The sequence below is a fragment of the Heterocephalus glaber genome, unplaced genomic scaffold (assembly GCF_053883595.1).
Source record: "Heterocephalus glaber isolate CG9 unplaced genomic scaffold, H.glaber_assembly_v1.0 deba00001577, whole genome shotgun sequence".
Taxonomy (NCBI): Eukaryota; Metazoa; Chordata; class Mammalia; order Rodentia; family Bathyergidae; genus Heterocephalus; species Heterocephalus glaber.
In genome coordinates, this window is record NW_028258358.1 from 13,408,213 (window position 1) to 13,419,682 (window position 11,470).

General features: G+C 35.2%; 1 pseudogene; it reads left to right on the forward strand.

Moving 5' to 3' along the window:
* Positions 1 to 8,611: 8,611 nt before the first annotated feature.
* Positions 8,612 to 9,353, forward strand: LOC101714713 (mitochondrial import receptor subunit TOM20 homolog pseudogene; annotated as a pseudogene).
* Positions 9,354 to 11,470: the final 2,117 nt, after the last annotated feature.

Consider the following 11,470-nt stretch of genomic DNA (forward strand, 5'->3'; position numbering starts at 1 on the left):
CTATCTTTTCAGGAAAGCAAAAGAAATACAATAATCTCAGAAAGGGAATTTGTTAAAATAGCATGTACTTTTAAAGTAAGACCAAGAAATTAGAATTTATTTGAGAAGTAATCTGTGTATCCTTAACTGATTGTAATCACTGAGCTACTTGAATATACAGCATGTGATGAAATGGTCTAGCTATTACTGCCAGTTCACTCTCTGACATGTTTACTGTGGTAGAAAGTCATGAGTGAGTGGAACATTTTCTTTCTCAGCTGTATTCAGAGATCTATCAAAACAAGCCACTGATCTATATCACAACAATTATATCGAAGTGATTTTTTAGAACTATGTAATTGTTTTTTTGCTACAATATATAATCTGCTTTTAGAGTTTCACTTATTCCATAGAATTCAGCAGTTCCCAAAAGCACCTGTAAATATCCTCAACTTGAATGGGTCATGTTCACTCCTAGATCCACTCCCTACTGTTTAACATGTGGAGTTAGCATATTGACTTTGTAATGTACCTACCAGCTCAGCATAGATGTAAGTTTATTCTTGTTACTCACCTTATTTTTAAGTGGTCTTTTTTATTGGAAGCCTTCAGGAAATGGAACTTAGAATTTCATTTGAATTTATCACAACATAAAAGTTGGGCATCATTCTGACCCTTATTTACTAGATCTTTATCTTTCTATTTGAGCAGGATGGCTTCTGAGAGATGTTTACTGAAATATTCAAATGCCTGAGTTAGGTTATGATTCCAGTTTTTTTTTTCACTTTAAGAGGGAGTGAACATCCTCTTTGCCTTGTAAATACTGTCTAAGAAGGATCTCTTCAGTGTCTCTGCATTCTCTTTTGTACATTCTTCTCATTAATACATTTAAATACTCAATTGTTCTATCTGTATAAAAATGTATGGTTTATAATTTACATTTATCCATGCTATTATTATACAACTTACTCTTTTTCTTTAAGAACCTGCTACGTTCCAGGTCCTGGTGATCAAATAAACAGCTAAAGTTTTTGTCCTCATGAAACTTACCTTCTACAGAGGAGAAGAGAAGAAACAGAGAGCCAGGATTGTAGCTCAGTGGTCCCACACCTGCCTTACAAGCTCAAGGTCCTGAGTTTGATCCCTAGCACCGAGAAGAAAAAAAGAAAGAAAGAAAAGAAAGAAGAGAGACAGAAAACAAATGAATGCAATTCTGGAATTAATAAGAGCCATGCAAGAAATAAACACAGTGACTAAATGAGAGAGTATTTTAAAAAATAATGTAATAAGATGAAAAGGAGATATTTTTTAAAAAATAAATTCTAAATAATGGAAAGGGATCAGTGTGGGAAAAAGCCTTCCAAGAGAAGCTGCTTTAGATTTGGCAAAAATCAGACTATTTTCTGGGCTAAAGCTAACCTTGTTTCTTTTCAAGGCAATGAGATGGAAATTCAAACACGAAGACACAGAGACCAAACAAAAAAGTTTTAAGATTCCTCTGTTACCTGTGCAAAATAATATTCAGATATTACTCAGACTGCTTTCAGCTCTCTACAAAGGGTGAATTACAGTGAAGGGCTGCTTGGTCCCAGGTAGATGGTGCAGTGGTGAACAGCAGAGAGAGGGCCTCTCCAAGGCTTGTTGTTCAGAGCTGAAACCCACCAGGAGAGTGAAGGAAGTCACTGTAATAAAGATGCTGCAGACTACAGTGGTTGATGAGTCATTGAGATCAGCACCCCTACTAGAACCCAGACTCACTGTGGGGGAAGAGTTGGAACCTGAAGTAGAACTGTGCAAAGTTCAAACCCACAGGAGGTTAGGGAGGTCACGTCTGGCCTTGCAGCCAGAAACCATCTTAAATTTCAGTAGACTATGGTTGGCTCACTGAGTTTAATTGACTTGGATCTACACATTGCTGCCCACTTTGTCTACCAGCAACAGCAGAGACACAGACACACCTTGAAGGGGACTTTTCTTTTTTTTCTTTTTCTTTTTCTTTTTCTTCTTCTTCCTCTTCCTCTTCCTCCTCCTCCTCCTCCTCCTCCTCCTCCTCCTCCTCCTCCTCTTCTTCTTCTTCTTCTTCTTCTTCTTCTTCTTCTTCTTCTTCTTCTTCTCCTTCTTCCTCTCCCTCTTCTTCTTTTCTCTCCTTCCTGTTCTATTTTGCTTTGTCTTGATTGTTCTTATTTTTATAAGTGCGTGAATACACTCTAGTTTTCCTATTGTTGTTAGTTCATTCTGATCTTGTTTTTGTTCCTACCTTCTCTGTTTTCCTCTTCACCAGTTTCCCAAAGTTTGCATGATCTTCCTTTGTCCTCTGGCCTTTTATCCTTTCCCTCTCTTTTTATTTCTTTACCCTCAAACTCCTTGTAAGTCTTCTTCCCAGAATGTAAATTTACTATATTGAAGGGCTTATTTACCACAAACATATTTCTTGTTGGTACTAGATTTTAATATATAACCACAAGACTAGTTCATGTGGTTAAAGGTAGAAGATTAATTGTTACCACAGTTTGTCACTTTTTAGGCTGTTTTTTGATGCTACCATTGATGATGATTGTATTACTTTGGCCAAGGTGATGTGATTGTTCTAGTCAATTGTCCTTCCTGGTGTATCAAAACTGAGATTGCCTAAGGATCATTACAGACTCAAAACCCAAAGGCCAGAGCTGGAAAGCCCCTCTGAGAATTTGTCATCTTGTAAGGGTTCTAAATACTAGCAATAAATACACTCACAATAAGCAATATAAAAGTATCAACCCAGGAATTAAACCATCAACAACAACAACAGCAACAACAAAAATAGAAATGAGAAGATGTCTAAACAAGATGCAAATCCTGACTTCCACCTCACCAAAGGCAAAACCAACAGGCAACAAGGTGGAACAATCAGAAAGTCATCCATCTGAACTCTCTGAACTGATAACAAAGGAAGTAACAAAACAGATGAAAGAGGCTCTGGAAAAAATGAAATCAGAAATAATTTCTCAGATAACAACAGAAATGGTGACTATAATGACAAACAAGATTAATAACTCTAGAGCAGATACAGATAAAAAAATAGAGTAGCTGAGGAAAATGATGAAAACCATGAATACCCAGCATAGGAAAGAAATAGAAAATGTGAAACACATCCAAACAGATATCCAAGAGGTTAAAAATTCCATTGAAAGTTTCCACGGCAGAATAAGTGAATGTGAGAACAGAATTTCAGCTATAGAAGACAGGAGAGTGGTTAGTGAATGTGAAAAGAAGGATTTCTTAAAAATAACAAGGGACTATTTGAAATCAATCCAACAGCTACTAGATATTGCAAAAATGAATAAATTAAGATTGATTGGAGTTTTGAAGTCAATGAAGGAGTAGGAGATAGCACAAAAGACATAAACTATTCACAGAAGTAATCAAAGGAAAGTTCCCAAACAGGGAAAAAGAATTTTACTTAAAGATAAGCGAGGCATATAGAACTCCAACTAGCCATGATCAAAAAAATCAACAACTAGGCATATAATAGTGAAGAATCCAGAAATCCAACACAAGAATAAAATATTAAAAGCAGCTAAAGAAAATAGACAAATCACATAAAAAGGAAAGCCCATCAGAATCATAGCAGACTTCACAACACAAACCCTCAAGTCAAGAAGAGCATAGAGTGAAGTATTTCAAGTCCTAAAAGAAAATAACCTCCAATGCAGACTGATGTATCATGCAAAACTATCTTTCAAAGTTGATGGAGAAATAAGATAGTTTCACAACGAAGAACACCTGAGGAACTTCATGAATACCAAACAAGCACTCCAGAAAATTCTAAACAATATCCTAGCAAAAGACAATGAGGATTACAACTCCATGAACCCCAACAGAATGAATCCATCAGGCAAGGCAAGAAATTAAATGGAAAGGGGAAAAAAGAGAACCAACAATAGGAAAATATCATGACAAATCAATACGGATCAGTTATAACCATCAATGTTAATGGTCTCAATTCACTAATCAAAAGAAATAGCCTGGCAGAATGGATCAAGAAGCAAGATCTAACACTATGTTGCCTATAAGAAACACACTTAATTCAAAAAGAAATTCATAGACTGAAAGTCAAAGGATGGGAAACAATACTCCATGTTGAAGGAACCTGGAAAAAAGCAGGGGTTGCAGCAAAGTGGATTTCAAATCAAGACTAATTAAGAGAGACAAAGAAGGTCACTACATACTTTTAAAGGGAACTATCCAAGAGGAACAGATGACAATCATAAATGTATATACACCAAATACTAGTGCACCCAACTATATAAAACAAATATTAATGGATATGAAAAATCAAATAAGCACTAATACAGTTGTAGTGGGGGACCTCATTACCCCACTGTCACAAATAGACAGATAAACTAGACAAAAATTCAGCAATGAAATATTAGAATTGAGCCAAACTTTTGAACAAATGGACTCAGGAGATGTCAAAAAAGTATTCCACCTCACAACATCAGAATACACATTCTTCTCAGCTGCACATGGGATGGTCTCCAAAATAGATTAGCTCATAGAACATACTGAAGCAAATGCAAAGGAATTGAAGTTACCTTATGCATATTATCAGAGCATTGTGTAATGAAATCAGAAATCAATGGCAAAACCCCCCACAAGAACTTCATAAACACATGGAAATTAAATAATATCCTCTTGAACTAGCAATGGGTCACAAAGGAAATTAAAGAAGAAATTAGACAGTTTCTACAGTTAAATGATAGTGCTAATACAACATACCAGAATATATAGGACACAATGAAAGCAGTCCTATGAGGGAAATTCATAGCAGTGAATGCCCATATTTGCAAGCTCAAAAAAAACAAACAAACAACAAACCACCTAATGCTGAGCCTCAAGCTTCTAGAAAAAGAAGAGCAAGACAAACCCAAAGCTTTTACAAGAGAGCAAATTATAATGATCAGAGCAGAAATCAATGCAAAGAAGAATAAGAGAATGATACAAAAACCCAATAAATCAAAGAGTTGGTTCTTTAAAAGAATAAATAAAATTTACAAACTCTTAGCCAACCTTATTAAAAAAAAAGGGAAAGAAAAGCCTCAAATCCATGTGATTAGGAATGAAAAGGGTGAAATTACAACAGATCCAGCAGAAATCCAGAGGATCATCAATACCTCCTTTGAGAACTTGTATTCCAATAAGATGGAAAACACAGAAGAAATGGACAGATTCCTAGATACATATGAATTTCCAAAGTTGAACCAAGAAGATACAAAAATTCTAAACAACCCAATATCAATCAACAAAATTGAAAACGTAATTAAAAAGTTACCAATAAAGAAGATCCCAGGTCCCCATGGCTTCACTGCTGAATTCTACAAGAAATTTAGAGAAGAGCTAATGCCACTACTTCTCAAATTCTTTAATGAAATTGAAAAGGAAACAATTCTCCCAAAGTCATTCCTGGAAGCAAGTGTTACCTTGATTCCAAAAGCAGAGAAAGACTCAAACAAAAAAGAAAACTACAGGCCAATCTCCCTAATGAACATAGATGCAAAAATCTCCAATAAGATACTGGCAAACAAAATGCAGAAGATTACATACCCTAAATGGGATTCATCCCAGACATGCAAGGATGGTTCAACATACATAAATCAATAAATATAATACACTGTATTAATAGAGTCAAGGACAAAAAACATATGATCATCTCATTAGATGCAGAAAAAAATTTCACAAAATCCAACACCCATTTATGACAAAAATCTCACAGAAAATTAGAATAGGTGGTCTTTATCTCAACCTGATAAAAGCCATCTATCAAAAACCAACAGCCAACATGATACTAAATGATCAAAAACTGAAATTCTTCATGCTAAAATCAGGAAAAAGACAAAGATGTCTGCTATCACTACTCCTGTTCAATATAGTTCTGGAAACATGAGCCACAGCAATTAGACAAGAGAAAGAAATAAAAGGAATAGGGATAGGAAATGAAGACATTAAATTGTCATTATTTGCAGATGACATGATACTCTATATAGAAGATCCCAAGAACTCTACCAAAAGACATCTAGACTTAATAATCATATTCAGTAGAGTAGCTGGTTACAAGGTCAACTCTCAAAAATCTATAACCTTCCTGTATATGAATAACAGACTCACTGAGATAGGAACTGGGCCAACAACTTCTTTCACAATAGCATCCAAAAAAATGAAATACCTAGGAATCAGTCTAACAAAGGAAGTAAAAGACCTCTACTTTGAGAATTTTAGCACTCTGAAAAAATAGATCAAATATCGAAGATCAAAATAAGAATATGGAAAGGTATCCCTTCTTCTTGGATAGGAAGAACCAGTATAGTGAAAATGGCCATTCTTCCAAAACAGCTATATAAATTTAATGCAATCCTGATTGAAATCCCAACAGCATATCTCACAGAACTAGAGAAAACAGTCCAAAAATTCATTTGGAGCCAAAAGAGACCAAGAATAGCAAAAGCAATCCTAGGCAACAAAGACAAGGCAGGGGATATCACAACCCCCAAGTTGAAACTATACCAAAAAAACAGCATGGTACTGCCAAGGAAACAGACCCGAGGATCAATGGAACAGATCAGAAAACACAGAAACAACTCCAGACATACTCAGTCACCTTATCTTTGACAAAGGATCCAAACATCCTCAGTGGACAAAAGATAGCCTCTTTAATAAATGGTGCTGGAGAATCTAGGTTTCAGTTTGCCAAAGATTAAAATTAGACCCATATCTTCCACCATGAACTAAACTAAAATCAAAGTGGATGAAAAATCTAAATATTACAACATAAACACTAAACCTGCTAGAAGATAGGTTGGTAGAGCTCTTGAAGACATTGGCATAGGAAATGACTTTATGAACAAAACCTCAGCTGCACAGGAACTAGCACAAAGAATCAACAACTGGGGTCTTATCTTATTAAAAAGCTTTTGCACAGCAAGAGAAACTACCAACAGAGTGAAAAGTTAACCCATAATGTGAGAAAAAATTTTTACCAACTGTTCCTCAGAAAAAGTACAACTATCTAGAATATATAAAGAACTTTAAAAAATCAGAACCCCCAAAATTTAAAGACCCAATCCAAAAATGGGCATCTGAAATGAATGGATAGTTCTCAAAGAAGTAGAAGCAGCAAATAAAAATATGAAAAAATATTCAACATCACTGGTCATTCGAGAGATGCAAGTGAAAGCAACACTGAGATTATACATTTTGGTCCTCATTTACACTTTCAGTATCTCACCCCAGAAAGAATGGCTGCTATCACAAAATCAGTCAATAACAAATGCTGGCAAGGCTCTAGGGAAAAAGGAACACTTCTCCTCTGTTGGTGGGACTGTATACTGGTGCAACCACTGTGAAAATCAGTGTGGGGATACCGCAAAAATCTAGGATTAGAGTTTCCATTTGACCCAGCTATTCCCCTTCTGGTTATGTTCCCCCCAAATTTAAAAGGATCACACCACAACAATATATGCGCACCCATGTTTATAGCAGCACAGCTTGTAATAGCTAAATCTTGGAAACAGGCCAAATGCCCATCAACTGATGATTAGATTAAAAAGATGTGTTTTTTAAAAAAATAAAACAGAGTACTACTCAGTCATAAAAAACATAAACTAGAGGCATGTATAGCTAAATGGATGCACCTTGAGGCCATACTCTTAAGTGAAATAAATAAGACACACGTGTAAATACCAAATATTTTCTCTGGTGTGAGATACTGAAAGTGTAAACGAGGACCAAAATGTATAATAGATCTTGTGAAACAGGAAGAAAACATTCAAAAGAGGAGAATGGGGGTACAGGAGAAAAGAAGGAAGGGAAAGAAAAAAATGAAAAAGGAAAAAATGGAAACAAAGCTTTTGTAAATAGGGAGGGATGGAGAGGTTAAAGAGGGAAGGGGAGTGGGAAAAAATAAGAACCAAGATATATCATGTACAGGTACAAATTCCCAATGATGAATGTGATCATAATGGATACCTAGAATGTACCAATAAACTTAATGAATAGAATAAAATTTTAAAATAAGAAAGTATCTAGGGCCTAAATTCAGTACAACTTTGGTGTGATTCAGCAACAGAAAGAATGCCAGGAGGCTGGAATTAGTGAACATGAAAAGATGATGTTGGAGAAGTAGGCAAGAAAGAGGTCATTATAACCCATCATTAAAACTAAACATTAATAAGTGAAAGTTGCATTAAATAAAACTTACAGAAAGCCGTTGGTTGGTCTGAACACCAAACCAAAATAGAATTACTCTTGCTAAAGTTCTGTATCACAAAGCTGAAACTAAACTGTTTATCTGACCTCCTGAGAAATAAGAAGAGAAACATAGCCAAATCTCCTAATAAGCCAGTTTTAGCCAACGTGATAAGGAAGTCCTTTTTGCTTTAACTTCTACAAAGATAGTAACTTTTAAACAATTTATTTCTTGTCCTGTTTCTCTCTATTTCTTAGCCCTTTTCTGTCCATAAAGCCAATTCACTCTGTTCAGCTGAGGGAAATACGCATTGTGTTTTATATTGTGATACTGATAGTATTTATAAATAATTTTGACCAATTCTAGAATTACAAATGAAACCAAATTAAGATCTTTCAACTAAGTTTGTTGTGATTTTGTCTTGATAACATTTAGTAGAATTTTTTTAGACCTTTTAAATTTGTGTCATTAAAATATTAAATATGGGCTCTTCATCGGGCTTTGGTTGCAGGCGGTGCATTTCCTCTCAAGGTTTGTGGACTGCAGCTCTTGTTCGGGCCGCCAATGCCAGCACATGCCCGAAGTCGAGAGAAGATTGGAGGTGGAACAGCTCTATCGCTGCAGGCCTGTGCGGGGCCTCTTCATCCAGTACTGCATCTACTTCGACTGCAAGAGGCGAAGTGATCCCAACTTCAAGAACAGCCTTCAAGAATGAAGAAAGAAACAGAAGCTTGCCAAGGAGAGAGCTGGGCTTTCCAAGTTACCTGACCTTAAAGATGCTGAAGCTGTTCAAAAATTCTTCCTTGAAGAAATACAGTTTGGTGAAGAGTTACTAGCTCAAGGTGAATATGAGAAGGGTGTGGACCACCTGAAAAAGGCACTTGTTGTGTGTGGACCGCCCCAGCAGTTGCTACAGGTGTTACTTCAAACTCTCCCACCCCCAGTATTCCAGATGGTTCTCGCTAAGCTCCCAACAATTAGTCAGAATTGTATAAGTGTTCAGAGCTTGGCTGAAGATGATGTGGAATGAAAAACAAATCTCAACATAATAAAATCTCAAAAAAATTTTTTTTAAATTCTTAGCTTGGAAGTTGAACTGCTGTGGGCGAAGAAGGGTAAATATGCTTGTTCATAGACTGTCCTACACTGAAATCTACCAAATTTAATGTTTACTTTGTGTAGATCCATTTGTCTTTTATTTTTCCCAGTGAAAAGTATTTTAATAGAGAGCTTTTCATTTTATAAAAACATTATGAGTTACCAAAATATGGATTTTGTTTATTCCTTAGACCTGCAGTTAAAATGTACATATAACATTAAAAAACCCAGTGCTTAGTTTTAAAAGATAAAAAAAAGGGCTGGGACTGTAGCTGAGTATAGAGCGCTTATCTAACCTGCATGAGGCCTTAGGCTTGGCCCCAGCACCATGAAAAAGGAAAAACAGAGAAAAAAGTGTGGGGGAGTGGTAGGTGTACATTTTTAAAGCTACCCCATTTTCTTATAAGTGAGAGTTAGATATTGATTGTGTTTTTGAAGAGTGTTAAAATGACAGATCCTCTTTCCATTACTTTTAAAGACATGTGGTTTGCTGCTGTGCTGTACTAATGGCTTCACCTCTTCTGTCATTATCAGTCTTGAGCTGTTCTATTTAAATCAGCATACTTAATGTTTCTGGGTATTCATTTCCTTGTATTTTGAGTAGAACTACAAATAGTACTGGACTTAGATACATGTACCTATTCTCACCATATGAGCTTCACTAGTTCATGTCTGCTCACTCTCCTCATTTATAAAAAAAAAAAACCAGGGAATCACTTTGGTGATTTTTTTTTTGTACCAGGGATTGAACTCGGGTCTTGCGCTTGTGAGGCAGGTGGCAGAACCACTGAGCTAAATCCTCAGCCTCTCTGGTGATTTTTGACGTGTCTTTTTCAGCTTCTCATTCTTTTGGTTCTGTTCAGCATCTTCAAATTCACCTTCACCTGAGGAATGTATTTGGGCAACCAGACTTGCATTTTTTTAATATTCTGAATTTTGCATGCTTGCCTGATTTAGTACATCTGAATTGATCTTTTGATTTTCACTGGAATTAGACAGTTCTGTGAGTATGTAAATTTGAAAAATTAACCTTTAAAGTAACTGGTATCATCTGCCTGTAAAAATGTTTGTTCCCTTTTTGCTTTTATCTTCTGTATATTTCAATTGATTAATTTATCTCCTATACTGACAGTGGGATATAATACTAACTAAAGACTTGAATAGAGTTTGTGAGACCTTTTACTCTCACAGTGACAAATTGTCATTTCATAATTGAGTCAGTTTCAGAATTAAGAATAAAGATCTTTTGTACTTAAAGGCAAAAAAAATGCCTGATTTTATAAACAGGTTTAGATCATGTTGAGACAAATACAGCCACCTGACTTGTACTTTACACATTTCACAAAGATTCAAGGATTGATTCAAAATGGGACATAGACCTAAACGTAAAGGTATAAAACTATAAAATTTCCAGAGGAAAATAGGAAAAAACCAACATATCTTTTAAGCTTGGTGAAATTTTTAGATCTAATATGAAGAGACATGATCTAAAGAAGAAAAAAATTGATAAGTTGAAATTTATGAAAATTTAAAACTTCTGCTATGTGAAAGACACTAGCAAAAGCATCAAAAAGTAAGCAACACCTTTGCAAGTGCAAGGTCCTGAATTCAGTCCCTGGTACCAGAAAAAAAAAAGCAACAGACTGGGAAAAATATTTTCAAAACACTTGTCTGAAAAGGGATTTGTCACCAATATATACAATATATACAGTTTTATTCTTAAAACTCAGTAATTTTTAAAAGTTAATTACACAGTGGACAAAAGACCTGAACAGACATTTCACCAAAGAAGATATGTAGGTGACAAATAAGCATATGAAACACTTATCATTAGAGAAATACAAATAAAAGCAATGAAATACCTCTACATGACTATTAGAAAGGCTAAAATCTAAAAACTGTTAACCAAATTAGCATGGTACATTTGCTATAATTAATGAATGCATCATAAACTAATGTCTATATTTTATTCAAATTTACTTTGTTATTACCAAGTATCTTTTTTTTTCTTTCTGTTACAGCATCCCCTCCAGGATACCATATTATATTTAGTCATTATGTATCCTTAGCCTCTTCTTGCTGATGAGAGTTTCTCAGATTTTCTTATTTTTAATGGTCTTATTATTCAAGTATTTTTATGATGCTTCTTTCATGTTTATATTGGGCTTCTGG